Genomic DNA, 15,309 nt, shown 5'->3' on the forward strand with positions numbered 1-15,309 from the left:
CACAGGTACTACTATTGAGCAAGGTACCATATATACGGTACCTGTGCATTTTGGTTTTTTGGCCTAAATGTAGAACCTTACTTTTTTCACTGTTGAATTTCATTTTGTTAGATAGCACCCAATGTTCAAGTCTGTCAAGATCCTTCTGTAATTTGAGCCTATCTTCTGGAGTGTTGGCTATTCCTGACAGCTTGGTGTCATCTGCAAATTTGATGAGTTCCCCATCTATCCCCTTGTCCAAGTCATTGATGAAGATGTTGAAGAGTACTGGGCCTAAAACAGAGCCTTGGGGTACTCCGCTGCATACTTCCCTCCATGTGGATGTAGTTCCGTTGAGGACTACACGTTGAGTGCGGTTGGTCAGCCAGTTACGAATCCATCTGGTGGTGGTGCTGTCTAACCCACATTTTTCTACTTTATCTAGTAGTAGGTTATGGTCTACTTTATCAAATGCTTTACTGAAGTCCAAGTAAATTATATCGACAGCATTCCTCTGGTCTACTAATTTTGTCACTTTGTCAAAGAATGCAATAAGATTAGTCTGGCATGATCTGTTTTTGACAAACCCATGCTGGCTTTTGGTTATAACTTGGTTTGCTTCTAGGTGTTCAGTGATTCGTTGCTTGATTATCTTTTCCAGAATCTTCCCCGGTATTGAGGTCAGGCTGATAGGTCTGTAGTAATTAAGGATAATAGAATAGAAATAAAAATTAGAGTGTAAAATAAATACAAATTATAAATAATAGATAAGCAACTCAGTGATAACAGTGGATGGTAATCTAGGCAAGAATCTATAAAATCTTGGGAGAACAAAGCAGAATCCTAAAAGAAATTTATTTTATTTAATTAATTAATTAATTAATTTTATTAAATTTTTATACCGCCCTTCTCCCGAAGGACTCAGCCAGAAATAAAATACAAGATATATACAATTAAAAGAAATTAAAATATAGCAATTACTAAACGGCTGATAGTTAAAAATGAATTTAAAATTTAAAATATTAATAAAACCCCAATATAAAATCAAACTATTATGCCAGTTCCGCTTGAGTAAATAAATATGTTTTTAGCTCACGACGGAAGGTCCGAAGATCAGGCACTTGACGTAGGCCAGGGGGGAGTTCATTCCAGAGCGTCGATGCTCCCACAGAGAAGGCCCTACTCCTGGGGGCCGCCAGCCGACATTGTTTGGCGGACGGCACCCTGAGGAGACCCTCTCTGTGAGAGCGTACGGGTCGGTGGGAGGCATACGGTAACAACAGGCGGTCTCGTAAGTACCCGGGTCCTAAGCCATGGAGCGCTTTAAAGGTGGTAACCAGAATCTTGAAGCGCACCCAAAAGACCACAGGAAGCCAGTGCAGACTACGGAGCAGTGGTGTTACGTGGGAGCCTCGAGCGGCTCCAATTACTACTCGCGCAACTGCATTCTGGACTAACTGCAGCCTCCGGGTGCCCCTCAAGGGCAGCCCCATGTAGAGAGCATTGCAGTAATCCAGCCGAGACGTAACCAGAGCATGAGTGACTGTGCATAGGGCATCCCGGTCAAGGAAGGGACGCAACTGGCGGACCAAGCGAACTTGGTAAAAGGCCCTCTTGGAGACGGCCGCCAGATGTTCATCAAAGGACAGCCGTCCATCCAGGAGGACGCCCAAGTTGCAAACCACCTCCTTTGGGGCCACTAACTCGCCCCCAACAGTCAGCTGCGGGTGCAGCTGACTGTACCGGGGTGCCGGCATCCACAGCCACTCCGTCTTGGAGGGATTGAGCTTGAGTCTGTTTCTCCCCATCCAGACCCGTACAGCTTCCAGGACAGCACTTCGACCGCTTCGTTGGGGTGGTCCGGGGTGGAAAAGTACAGCTGAGTATCATCAGCGTACAGATGATAACTCACCCCGAAACCACTGATGACCTCACCCAGCGGCTTCATATAGATGTTGAACAGGGTAGGTGAGAGAATCGACCCCTTAGGTACTCCACAAGTGAGGCACCTCGAGGACGACCTCTGCCCCCCTGTCAACACCGTCTGTGACCGGTCGGAGAGATAGGAGGAGAACCACCTATAAACGGTGCCTCCCACTCCCAATCCCTCCAACCGGCGCAGCAGGATACCATGGTCGATGGTATCAAAAGCCGCTGACTAGTGTTACTACCACAACTTTGCAAGGGACACGGTGGCTTAGTGGGTAAGACGCTGAGCTTGTTGATCGAAAGGTTGGCAGTTCAGTGGTTCGAATCCCTAGCGCCGCGTAACGGGGTGAGCTCCTGTTACTTGTCCCAGCTTCTGCCAACCTAGCAGTTCGAAAGCACATGAAAAATGCAAGTAGAAAAATAAGGACCACCTTTGGTGGGAAGGTAACAGCGTTCTGTGCGCCTTTGGCATTTAGTCATGCCGGCCACATGACCACGGAGACATCTTCGGACAGCTTGACCTCTGCAGGGTAAGGGAAGCAGCAGCACCCAAGGTGACGGTTGCTGTTTGTTGTTCCTCACCAAGCTGTAAAGAGCAACCCTTGCCCCAAAGAGGTAACTGTCTGACAAAAATAAGAGGTGTACCCGGCATCCAGCACTGGAGATGGCCGCTACAGCATCTGTCGGAGGCTGGAGGCTCTTTTTTTCATTTGTTCCATGTTTTTCCTTCATGGGGGAAAAAAAAGCCCAATCTGATCTGGAGCTGAATGTCTTTGGAAGCAATGCTGTCAGCCCGGAGCATTTCATTTCAGTCTTTAACTGGGCGATGAATTGAACCTCCTCCTCTAAAACAGATGCAACGTGGATTGGGGTTTTTTTTGGGGGGGGGGGGTTTAGTGACATGGATTGTTTGCCTAGGGCAGGGGTCTCCAACCTTGGCAATTTTAAGACTTGTGGACTTCAACACCCAGAGTTCCTCAGCCAGCTTTGCTTTGCTGGCTGAGGAACTCTGGGAGGTTTGCTGGCTGAGGAACTCTGGGAGTCTGACCCTGCCACGCTTGCCAGCCTTCCTGGCAGTCCCCACGGTCAGGCCTGTTACCTGCATTTGCAAGCTGGTCTCGGGGACACTGGGAAGGCTGCATGGAAGGCAGGCAAGCATGGAAGGGCTATGGGCTGCAGGAAAGGGAGTAGGGGAAGCAGGCTGGGATGGTGGGGGGCAGGCAGGGGCAGCTAGGTAGGCCATGACTCACAGGACTCACAGACTTACCTGGAAGGCAGATCAGGGCCGCTCAGTTGGGGTGCAGTGCTTCAGGCAGCAAGCTGCAAGTGAGGACCCACACAGTATAAGTGAGGAGTGACTGGGTGGAGGGGGGCAGGGTGAGCGAGCGTCAGGCAGCTAGGGCGAGCAAGCAGGAACTGGTTCAGGAGCATGCCAGCCAGCAATTACTAGCAGTTCGGTGAACCAGCCCAAATTACCACTACCAGTCCTCCCTAACCAGTGCGAACCAGTAGCAACCCACCACTGTTTATCAATCTTTGAACTGAGTCTTTATTGTCAAAAACATTGTCCCCTTGGAGATCAGATTAGCCCTGACCTGGTTTGCTTTTTGCAAGGCCCTGATGTTTTGCCAATGGGCATGAGGACTGATGAGTGTGGTGAAACAGGTGCAGTGAATGTACTAATTATTTTGATGAATTGGGTTCCCTCAGCTGTGAGATTTATTTATTTATTTATTTATTTAATCACATTTTTATACCGCCCTATTTCCCAAGGGACTCAGGGCGGTTTACAGCCTAATAAAAATACATATAAATACAAAATAAAACACCAATTTAAAAAACTTATTAAATAAGGCCGAATATTAAAACTACAATAAGATAATAAAACCCCGGTAAAACCAAATTTAAAATTTGAAATTCTAGTCCAGTCCTATTATGAATACTATGATGGTTTTTTTCTGTTTTAAGAAAAACAAACAACTTGTATTATTTTTATATTTGTTCTAATTGTTTATAAGCCACTATATATCAGATGGGTGGCTATATAAATTCTGAATAATAAATATTAAATAATACTTACAATTTATTTAAAGCTATAACTTTAAATCTTCAATTAAAAGGCCACTGAACTGACTTCCGGTGGCGCCACTTTCCTCGCCAGGCGCCTAAACGAGGCGCTCCGTGCTGAAACTTCGTAAAAGCTGGCGAAACAGCAAAAATCAGCTGTTTGCCAGCTTCAAGCTCTCTCCCTGGGAGAAAGGGAGAGACTAGAGCGGCGGGAGAGTGGTAGATCTCCCCAGGGGCTTGGCTTTGTAAAGCGGAGCCCCGGAGGGTTGGGTCCCACTGAACCCCGCTGAGCTCCGAACTTCAGCGCACTCTTGCAGAAGCAGGAAAAGAAGAAAGTGTCCATCTCTGCCTAATTGATTTTCTTTGTGGATTTCTATATGCAGATGGAAGGAGCGCGAGTGAACAATTACTGGATTGCAAGTATTTTTGACTTCCTGACTTCTACCCTTTAAAAAGAGAATTTTTTTTTCTTGCTTTAATTGACTGTTTAAAATGGCTTCTGAGAGGAAGTGAAAGTGGAAGCTGGCTGCGTAACTAAGAAACGTTATTTATGGATTGTAACGAATTGAGCTCTCCTATACTCAAAGGGGAAAAGAAAAGTTTTAAAGTTAAATTTTGTGACTTTAAAAATTGAAATGGCTACTAAACCACCTAAGGCTGCTGCCAGAAGGGGATCGGAAGTAGCTTTGGAAGAAATGCTTAAGGAGCAAGGGAAAATGTTTGAAGAGAGGTTTAAGGAGATGATGGAAAATAATAAGAAAATAAGAGATAAAATAAAAGAGAATAATAAAAAAATAAGAGAAGGTATTTTGATGGCTTTTCAAGATTTCGCAAAAAAACTGGAGGGGTTGGAGGAGGAGGTGCAAGAAATCAAGAAATCAAGTGGTGGTGATGCAGCATAGGATGATGGAAGGAGCTCTGAGAATTAGGGGATTACAGGAGGAAAAAGGTGAAGATTTAAAGAAAATTTTATCAGAAGCCTTGGCTGAATTTATTGAATCTGATCCACAAGACATTGCTTATCAAATTGATAAAACATACAAAGTTAATTCCTGGATTCCTAGGCAGAAGAAACTTCCTAGAGACATTGTGGTTTACTTCGTGAAAAGAACAATGAGAAATCAGATTTTGCAAGTTGCATATCAGAAAAAGTTGAAAATAGGAGAACAGGAGCTGAAGGTTTTGAAAGAGATTCCTCCCAAGATGCTAAGAGATAGGAAAGACTTTATATTTTTTACACAAGAACTTAAAAAGTACCAGATTCAATTTAGATGGGAGGTACCAGTTGGTTTGACAGTGTATTATCAAGGAAGAAGATATCGTATAGATACTGTGCTTAAGGCCAAAGATTTTCTTTCTACCGTGTTGAAAGTTGAAATAGAAGTAATAGAAAAAAGAATTCAAGAGAGTCAAATGAGTGTGGAAGCTGAGGTGACCCCAGTGATGTTATCATCTGAGGAACAACCACAAGAACAAAGAGTGACGAGGGAAGCCCTCAAGCGTAAAGAAAAGGACCAACAAATTCAAAGCAAAGGTCATGATTCTGCTACAGAAGCGGTGGGAGGAGCAAGGCCGAAGATACGGAGGAGGATCTTTAGCTAATTGTTCAAAAGCTTCAGGAGGCCAGTAATGGCAAATAAAATTCTGACCTGGAATGTCAATGGTTTGAATTCAGCTCAAAAAAGAAGAAAAATATTTCATTATTTGAAACAATTTAAAAATGATGTGATTTCTTTACAAGAGACACATATTAAACTATCAGATCAAAAATATTTAATAAATTGGATGCAGAGAAAGCTTTTGATCGATTGCATTGGGATTTTTTATTTAAATTAATAGATAAAATGCAATTTGGAGATGGTTTTGTAAGAATAATTAGAGCGATTTATGGAGAGCAAACAGCCCAGATAATAATTAATGGTAATTTAACAGAAGCTTTTAAGATTGCGAAAGGAACAAGACAGGGATGTCCTTTATCACCATTATTGTTTATTTTAACTCTGGAGCCATTATTGGATAAAATACGAGAATCAAAGGAGACAGAGGAAATTAAAGTTAGACAACATGAATATAAACTGAGAGCCTTTGCAGATGACTTGGTGATTACTCTAACAAACCCTATAAATTCTAGTAAATCTTTGTTGGAAATAATTAATCAATATGGGAAGGTTTCAGGGTTTAAGGTAAATCAGAAAAAGACAAAAGTGATAATAAAAAATATGGCCACACAACAGAAAGAAAAACTAGAGGAAATAACAGGATTTGAAATTGTAAAGAAGGTTAAATACTTAGGGGTTTATATTACATCATCAAATGTGAAATTGTATAAGAATAACTATGAGGTTTTATGGCAAAAAGTTCAGAAGGAGTTGACTGTTTGGAAAAAATTGCAGTTATCGCTACTGGGAAGAATAGCTGCTATTAAAATGAACGTTTTACCTAGATTTTTATTTCTGTTTCAGATGATACCAATAATTAAGAAAGATAAAAATTTGGAGGAATGGCAGACTGGAATTAATAAATTTATATGGGAAGGTAAAAAAGCGAGGGTTAAAATGAAAATAATGCAAGACTCATGGGAAAGGGGAGGCTTAAAAATGCCCAATTTTAAATTATATTATGAAGCAGCTGCTCTTTCTGCAATAAGTGATTGGTTTAATCTAACGGAGGAAAGAATCCTGAATATAGAAGGTTATGATTTACTATATGGATGGCATGCATATTTAATTTATGATAAAAAAGTGGATAAGGCTTTTAAAAATCATGTGTTAAGAACTGCTCTCTTGCGTGTCTGGAAAAAATACTCCTACAAACTAAATTATAAGGTTCTTATGTGGGCAAATCCCAGACATACAATAGAGAATATAAATATAGAACAGAATCAGGAAATGATTACATATAAAGATCTTTTGTATACTGAAAGAGGTAGTTTGCAATTAAAATCTCTGCATGTATTAAAAGAAGAAGGGAAAAATTATACTTGGTTTCAATATGGGCAACTACGTGCTAGATGGAAAGAAGATCAGAAAATTGGTATAGTGCAGAATGAGGAAAATTTGGTAAAGCAAATTAGAAACCAGTCTCAGGAGCATATAAAGAGATTGTATAATGTGTTACTTGAAATAGATTCTGAAAGGGATTTGGTAAAGGACTGTATGATAAAGTGGGCACAAAATTTTCAGGAGCCAATATTATTGGAAACTTGAGAAATGTTAAATTTACGCAGGCACAGAATTTAAGGGAAAATTTTTATAAAATGTTTTATAGATGGCATTTAGATCCTAAGAAATTATCGTGTATGTATCCAGATATGCAAGCAAAATGTTGGAGATGTAATTGTGATGATGCTACATATTTTCATATTTGGTGGACTTGCAAGAATATTAAGGCTTTTTGGATAAGAATTTGGTGGATTCTACAAAATGTTTTGAAAAAGAAGATAAAGTTCCTGCCACAATTTTTTTTACTGGGAATTATCACAGACTGTACAGTAATTGAGATTAAATTGATTTTAAATTTAATAACAGCGGCAAGATTACTGATAGGACAGTATTGGAAGAAAAAAGAATTACCTACAATAGAAGAGTGGATATTGAAAGTTGCTAATTTGGCTGAAATGGCAAACATCTCAGCCTTTTTGAAAGACAATACACAAGAAAGATACTTAAATGAATGGAAAAAATGGATTGACTGTATCCAAAACAGATATCAGACTAAGAGATATCAGACTGCCTTTGAATGATTAGGATGTATTATTTCTGATTGCTATGGGGGAGGTTAGGATTTGATGAGAATTGCAGGAGTATAACTGAATTAGGAGGGAAATTTTTAGTATATGTTTGTATTATTTTTAAACTATACCTTGTGTTTGTTCCGGAAATTCGGGGGGGGGAGGGGGAGGAAATTTTTGAAGGGAGGGGGGGAGGGGGGGAATGGGGGAAAGCTTTTTTTTTTTGTAAAAACTTTTTCAATAAAAAAAAAAGGCCACTGAACTGTGCTATCTCAGATTTCTTACTTGACTTCTAGGAATTGAACTTAACTATGATTTGTTAAAATAATAAAAGCACAATAAGCATTTCCATTATGATTAAATAGGCATTGATAATTAAAATGTCAATCTGTTGTCCCATGAGATTTTGATATTTTCAAAATCAGTATAAAGTCACTTTGAGGAAAAGGTGCAGTCTCATTTTGGAACAAGGCTATCCTTTAACAGATTAACACAGTTGGAAGGGATCTTATAGGTCATCTAGTCCAACCTCCCCCATTCAAGCAGGAGACCCTACACCATTTCTGACAAATGGCAGTCCAATCTCTTGGTGATAAAACGATGTTTTGTCAAGAACTTATAACAATATCTAATTTTAATACAGTATGCTATTTCTGTAGATCCGTGATGGCGAACCTATGGCATGTGTGCCAGAGGTGGCACGCAGTGCCCTCTCCAATGGCACGCAAACCGTCGTCCCAGTTCAGCTGCATTGCGCATGCGCATGTACCTCCCGCTAGCCAGCTGGTCTTCGGGTCCCTGCCACTCATGCGCAGGGGGTGGGGCTCCTGAGGGGGGCCGCATGCGCATGTGTGGGGGTGCACATGGGTGGCGTGGCGCATGCACGGTACCACAATGCATTGCATTTTAGGAATTTGGGCACGCGCTTTGGGCACTCAGTCCAGAAAAGGTTAGCCATTACTGCTGTAGATGGACAACTTCTGTTTCAAGAACTGAAACTGATAGTCCTTAAAAAGCAAAACAAAACAAGCCTCAAGTAGAAAGTTGTGAATAATATTTTACTGCTCTATTAAAATCCTTTGGAACGGGGTCACCAACCTTTTGGACCTTAGGGACCATTAAATTCATAATTTTAAATCCTGCGGACCACTAATATGATCGGCCTAATGATCTGCCATGCTGGGTGGGCATGGCTAGGTGGGCATGTGACTGAGTGGGTGTGGCCAACTCAATGTCACTCACATTGAGTGGTGCCTCGCCGGCCTCTACTCGCCCCTCCCGTCCCAGCTACTTCTCACCTCCCTGCCCAGGTTCCTTATGGCCCCAACAGGAAGCAGTTGTTGGAGCAAAGCAGCCATCATGAGAAAGAGTTGGCAAAACAGCTCAGTTCAGATTGGATCTGACCGAGAAGGAGGCTCAGTAGAAGCACCTCATTGAGGACTACGAGCATAGGTTTTCCAAACAGAGGGAATACTTGCAGGAGTGTAAGGCCAGGTACAGGCGCCTGGAAGCTCAGCGGGCTGAGATGGTCAGCCAGTTCCAGGCCATGATGCAGTCCCACTGAAACAAGGCCCTCCGGCTGTTCGTCACCAGTGGTACTTCCCTCCAGCCTTCACCCAACCCCAGCACCAGGAAGCTGAAGCAGACCCCAACTCAGAATTTCTGCCTCCCTCCGACCCACAGAAAAAGACCCCGAAGGGGGAGATTCTCTGCAGCAACACAAACGTTCATTGCACATATCCATCCCAGGGACCATAGTTTGAGGACCCCTGATTTAGTGCAATATAAAAAATGGAAATAATTTTTCTATGGACCACCAAAATTTTCTTGCAGACCACCAGTGGTCCATGGACCACCAGTTGGTGACCACTGCTTTGGGAGGCAATTGGATGGCTTAAAAGTTCTCTCAGGTCTCAGAACCACTGTCTCCTAGGATCTATGCACCGGACAGATTACCATCCAGACTGTCATTCGGTGCCAACTGGTGTTCCATTCTTTGTCTGTCCTCATTCTGGACTAGTACCATCTGTTATCATCTTGCCATTTGGAGATGGAGCCTCTATACTGCCGATTTCTATCCTCAGCTGCTACGCATTATACTTCTTGTGAACTCTTGCGCCTGCGAGGTGCCCCCGCCTCGCAGGAATGGCCCTCCTCACTACCGAGAGCCGGCCTCCATGACGGGTCTTAGGACCCACAGAGGTGGCACGCGAAAAAGAAGAGCCTGTGGGGTTTTTTAGAAATGGAATTTTTAAGGGGTGGGAGGGTAAGGGCGGGTAATGGGGGTAGCCCGTCGGGTGGGGGGCCAGTTCCTGCACATGCTCGCGGCGGTTCTTCTTTATCAGGTTCGGAGGTTATGAGGGAGGAGTGTGTTCCTATTTGTGAGGGTGGTTCTATTGACACGGTAAGTGGGAGAGGCAGGTATGGTGGAAGTGAGGGGTCATATCAATTTCCGGGAGCGCGTGCTTGATGTCTGAAAGCGATCACGCGCTCCGATCCCTTGGACTTCTCCCGTTCCCCGGATGGTCAGGATCCTCAGAGCTTGGGCCTTCGGTTGATGTTGTGCAATGCTTGGTCCGTGGTGAACAAAGCCCCCCTTATTTGTGATCTTATACAGGGGGGCTCCGCGGACCTTATGGGCATCACGGAGACCTGGTTGGGCACTGAAGGGGGGGTGCCCCTTGGGGAAATGTGCCCACCAGGTTTCCGAGTATTCCATCAACCGAGGGATCAAGGTAGGGGTGGTGGGGTGGCGGTTGTTATAAAAGAAAGTCTGGAGCCGAGGGAGACCACTGTTCCTCAGATTGCCGGTTGTGAATCCCTCCTTGTGAAGTGGGGCCATAGGGGTCAGTTGGGTCTGTTAGTCATGTACCTGGCTCCTTGCTGCGTGACGACAGCCCTGCCCGAGTTGTTGGAGGTGGTTGCCGGGGTGGCGGTTGAGACCCCTAGACTTATGGTCATGGGGGACTTTAACCTGCCTTCTTCCGGCACATCATCAGCATCGGCTCGGGAGTTCATGGCCTCCATGACGGCCATGGACCTGACTCAAGTAGTGGATGGCCCCACCCACATTGGGGGAGGCACACTGGACTTGATTTTTATCTCTGGTCAGTGGATGAGTGATCTGGTTTTAGGAGACGTAGTCATTGAGCCATTGTCATGGTCGGATCACTCTCTCCTTCGTCTAGACTTTCAGACCGCCATCCAACACCGCAGGGAGACGGGACCAATACGGTGGTTCCGTCCCAGGCGCCTGATGGACCCGGAGAGGTTCCTGACGGAGCTTGGGCCATTCCCTGAGGATCTTGCCCATGGCACGGCTGAAGAACTGGTCGCGGCTTGGGAACGAGCCGCGGGTCGGGCTGACCGTGTCGTGCCTTTGCGGCCTCTGACCCGGCGCAGGTCTCAACCAGCTCCTTGGTTCTCTGAGGAGCTGAGGGAGATGAAACACCGGAGAAGACGCCTAGAGAGTGTTTGGAGATCCAGCCGTTCAGAGGCTGATCGGACACTAGTTAGATCCTATAGTAGGACCTACCTAGTGGCACTGAGGGAAGCGAGGCGTTGCTACGCCTCCTCCCTCATTGCATCGGCAGATAACCGCCCAGCCACCCTGTTTCGGGTGACCCGCTCCCTCCTTCACCAGGGAGAGCGGGATGACCCGTTGCAGGGATGTGCTGAGGAGTTTAACGGTTATCTATACGATAAAATCGTTCAGCTTCGGGACGGTCTGGATCAAGATTGCGGCGATTCAGATGGGGCGTCTGAGGGCGGTCTTGTTGATATTGTTTGGGATGAGTTTGACCCTGTGGCTCCCGAGGACATGGACAGGTTGTTGGGTAGATTGAATGCCACCACGTGTTTACTGGACCCGTGCCCCTCCTGGTTGGTACTGGCCACTCAGGAGGTGACACGAGGCTGGCTCCAGGCGATTACGAGCGCTTCATTGCTGGAGGGAGTCTTTCTGGCCGCCTTGAAAGAGGCGGTGGTGAGGCCCCTCCTCAAGAAGCCTTCCCTGGACCCGGCTGTTTTAGGTAATTATCGTCCGGTCTCCAACCTTCGCTTTGCGGCGAAGGTTGTAGAGAGTATGGTGGCACATCAGTTTCCCCTTCACCTGGATGAAACTGTCTATCTAGACCCGTTCCAGTCCGGTTTCCGGCCCGGTTACAGCACTGAGACGGCTTTGGTCGCGTTGGTGGATGATCTCTGGAGGGCCAGGGATAGGGGTTGTTCCTCTGCCCTGGTCCTATTAGACCTCTCAGCGGCTTTTGATACCATCGACCATGGTATCCTGCTGCGCCGGTTGGAGGGATTGGGAGTGGGAGGCACCGTTTATCGGTGGTTCTCCTCCTATCTCTCCGATCGGTCGCAGACGGTGTTGACAGGGGGGCAGAGGTCGGCCCCGAGGAGCCTCACTTGTGGGGTGCCTCAGGGGTCGATTCTCTCGCCCCTTCTGTTCAACATCTATATGAAGCCGCTGGGTGAGATCATCAGTGGCTTCGGTGTGAGGTACCAGCTGTACGCTGATGACACCCAGCTGTACTTTTCCATGCCGGGCCACCCCAATGAAGCTATCGAAGTGCTGTCCCGGTGTTTGGAAGCCGTACGGGTCTGGATGGGGAGAAACAGGCTCAAGCTCAATCCCTCCAAGACAGAGTGGCTGTGGATGCCGGCATCCCGGTACAGTCAGCTGAGTCCACGGCTGACTGTTGGGGGCGAGTCATTGGCCCCGATGGAGAGGGTGCGCAACTTGGGCGTCCTCCTGGATGAATGGCTGTCTTTTGAAGATCATTTGACGGCCGTCTCCAGGAGAGCTTTTTACCAGGTTCGCCTGGTTCGCCAGTTGCGCCCCTTTCTAGACCGGGATGCCCTATGCACGGTCACTCACGCCCTCGTGATGTCTCGTCTGGATTACTGCAATGCTCTCTACATGGGGCTCCCCTTGAGGGGCATCCGGAGGCTTCAGTTAGTTCAGAATGCGGCTGCGCGGGTGATAGAGGGAGCCCCTCGTGGCTCCCATGTGACACCTCTCCTGCGCAGACTGCACTGGCTGCCTGTGGCCTTCCGGGTGCGCTTCAAGGTTTTGGTAACCACCTTTAAAGCGCTCCATGGCATAGGGCCGGGTTACTTACGGGACCGCCTGCTGCGACCGAATACCTCTCACCGACCCGTGCGCTCTCACAGAGAGGGACTCCTCAGGGTGCCGTCAGCTAGGCAGTGCCGTCTGGCGACACCCAGGGGAAGGGCCTTCTCTGTGGGGGCTCCCACCCTCTGGAACGAACTCCCCCCAGGACTTCGTCAACTCCCGGACCTCCGAACCTTCCGCCGCGAGCTTAAAACACATCTATTTACTTGTGCAGGACTGGAGTAGATTTTAAATTTTATATTGGTTTTATATTGGTTTTAATGGGTTTTATTATGGATATGGTTTTTTAAAATAATCGGGCTATGTAGAATAAGTTTTTTAATTGCTATTTTATCCTGTATATATGTATTTTTATCTTCCTGTGAACCGCCCTGAGTCCCTAGGGAGATAGGGCGGTATATAAATATGATAAATAAATAAATAAATAAATAAAATAAATAAATCACCAGTTTTATTTCTAACACTAGGTATATCTCCAGTTGCAACTTTTAAACTAGTAGGGCATTATCTTTTTTAAACTAAGCCATCTGAAGATTTACAGAAGTCAAAGCTAAACTGCTACCTTAATGAAAACATACCATGTGTAATTTCTAAACTGGTGAATTTATACATGTTGGATTCCGCTATGAACTTGGCAATGTCACCAATTTAAACTGTCCTGTATCTATACCAACGATAAAATTAGCATTATTCAGATTCACAAGTCCACATTCTTGGCCAAAACCAATAATGTGGACAAGCTGTATTTCTGGAATTGATCTTGAACTAAGGATACAATTTTTTGTAAAAGGGACCACTTTTTCAAATAGGGATAGCATACCTTTTGAGGAGGTCTCTGAGGTGAGAATAGAATAGAATAGAATAGAATAGAATAGAATAGAATAGAATAGAATAGAATTTTTTATTGGCCAAGTGTGATTGGACACACAAGGAATTTGTCTTGGTGCATAAGCTGGGATGGCAGAATTTACCATACTTTTGTTGGCAAAAATGTGATCAATAATGGCAGAATTATTTGCCTAGAAGGAGTCAGGAAAGAAAAGAAAAGAAGAGAATAAAACAATAAATACAAACAGGGCTGCAGCATAGTTGGCAGCTATCCTACTCCCCCAGCCCTCAAAATTTGGATATTTAAAAATTCCCGTTGTAATAAATGATAACCAAGCACATTGAATATTTTCCATCCCTACAATTAGCTCATTTTATATCTGCTTAGTCTCCATTCTCTTCAGCTAATACACTTCTTTTCCAGTGATGAAACCGCATAGTCAAGTCACATAACAGTATTCTGAACATTTAAAAAAAAAATAGTAGTTTTACTTTTCTGCTCAATCTGCAAGACTCAGAACAATTAGCTTGCTGTTTGGTTGAGGAAAAGTTTTTTTTTTCCTGCAGTGAGGTGTAATAAGGTTTTGCTTTAAAAGTTCCTGAGTGTCTATTTTTCTTGGGTTTGCTAGTCAGATCATTGACACAAAGTCCTGCCCTGTAACCACTTTGAAAGGGTAAATCCTGTGCTACCATGTACGGCATTGTTATGAGCCACTTCAGCAAAAGGGAGGAAGTTGGTACAATCATCCTACTGGTAATTAATATAGCATCTGAGATATTTCTATAGGACCCCTGTTGTTCTCCTACTCCAGGTTTTTGTGGTCCATCCACACCTCGAAAGAGAGCTTATTCCCTTCTAGGAAATGCCTCCAGGTAAGGAGTACCCAGCACACACCTCTTTCTCCCATGTTGTGCTACTCCATTCACTCACACACACAAATGAATTGTGGTTTAGTGAGTTTATTAATATTTCCCAGCAATTTCCTTCACCAAAACCACACTACTAACATGGGCTGCTTCTTGCCCTTATCCTCTCATCTTCCTGGGTGACCTCAACCTACCTCTTATCAATTGGATAACAAATGAATGTACAACTGAACACATGCTTTAAGGAGGAATTGGGGGTGAGAAACTGCCCGCATTTCTTCCTGATTTGCTTCAGAGAAGCACGTGAGTAGAGTTGCTGCTTTAAGGAGGAATTGGGGGTGGTAAACTGCCTGCATTTCTTCCTGATTTGCTTCAGAGAAGCACGTGAGTAGAGTTGCTGCTTTAAGGAGGAATTGGGGGTGGGAAACTGCCTGCATTTCTTTCTCATTTTCACAACCTAATCTAATCACTATAAATCAAAAATTGCAATAATATATTCAGGGTTGGTCCACTTGAGATTGTGATTTTATTCTATTCAAAATGACTGGCTTAGTTCAGTGCAATACTTGTTTTGCAGCTGTCTTTCGCAGTACTCTTTTCAAATTTGGGTACTGTCCTCTTTGTAAACAAATTAGCAGTCTACGTGGACAGATTACATATCTAGAATCTCTAATCTATGCTCTCCAAGCAGAAATTAGGTACCCAATTCAGCCATTCCAGCTGCTGTGCCATCAGCCCCCTCTACCACAAAGATCCTGCAGGAAAA

At 44.7% G+C, this 15,309-nt stretch overlaps 1 protein-coding gene across 1 annotated transcript in view; it reads right to left on the bottom strand.

Moving 5' to 3' along the window:
• Positions 1-212, bottom strand: part of LOC131194637 (uncharacterized) — a 37,398-nt gene extending 37,186 nt beyond the window's left edge. Inside the window, exon 1 of the mRNA XM_058175855.1 lies at positions 82-212. The gene's annotated coding sequence lies outside the window, so the exon portion shown is untranslated. The remainder of the gene's footprint in view (positions 1-81) is intronic.
• Between the last annotated feature and the right edge of the window lie 15,097 nt (positions 213-15,309).

Source organism: Ahaetulla prasina, chromosome 3 (genome assembly GCF_028640845.1).
Source record: "Ahaetulla prasina isolate Xishuangbanna chromosome 3, ASM2864084v1, whole genome shotgun sequence".
In the NCBI taxonomy this organism is placed as follows: domain Eukaryota; kingdom Metazoa; phylum Chordata; class Lepidosauria; order Squamata; family Colubridae; genus Ahaetulla; species Ahaetulla prasina.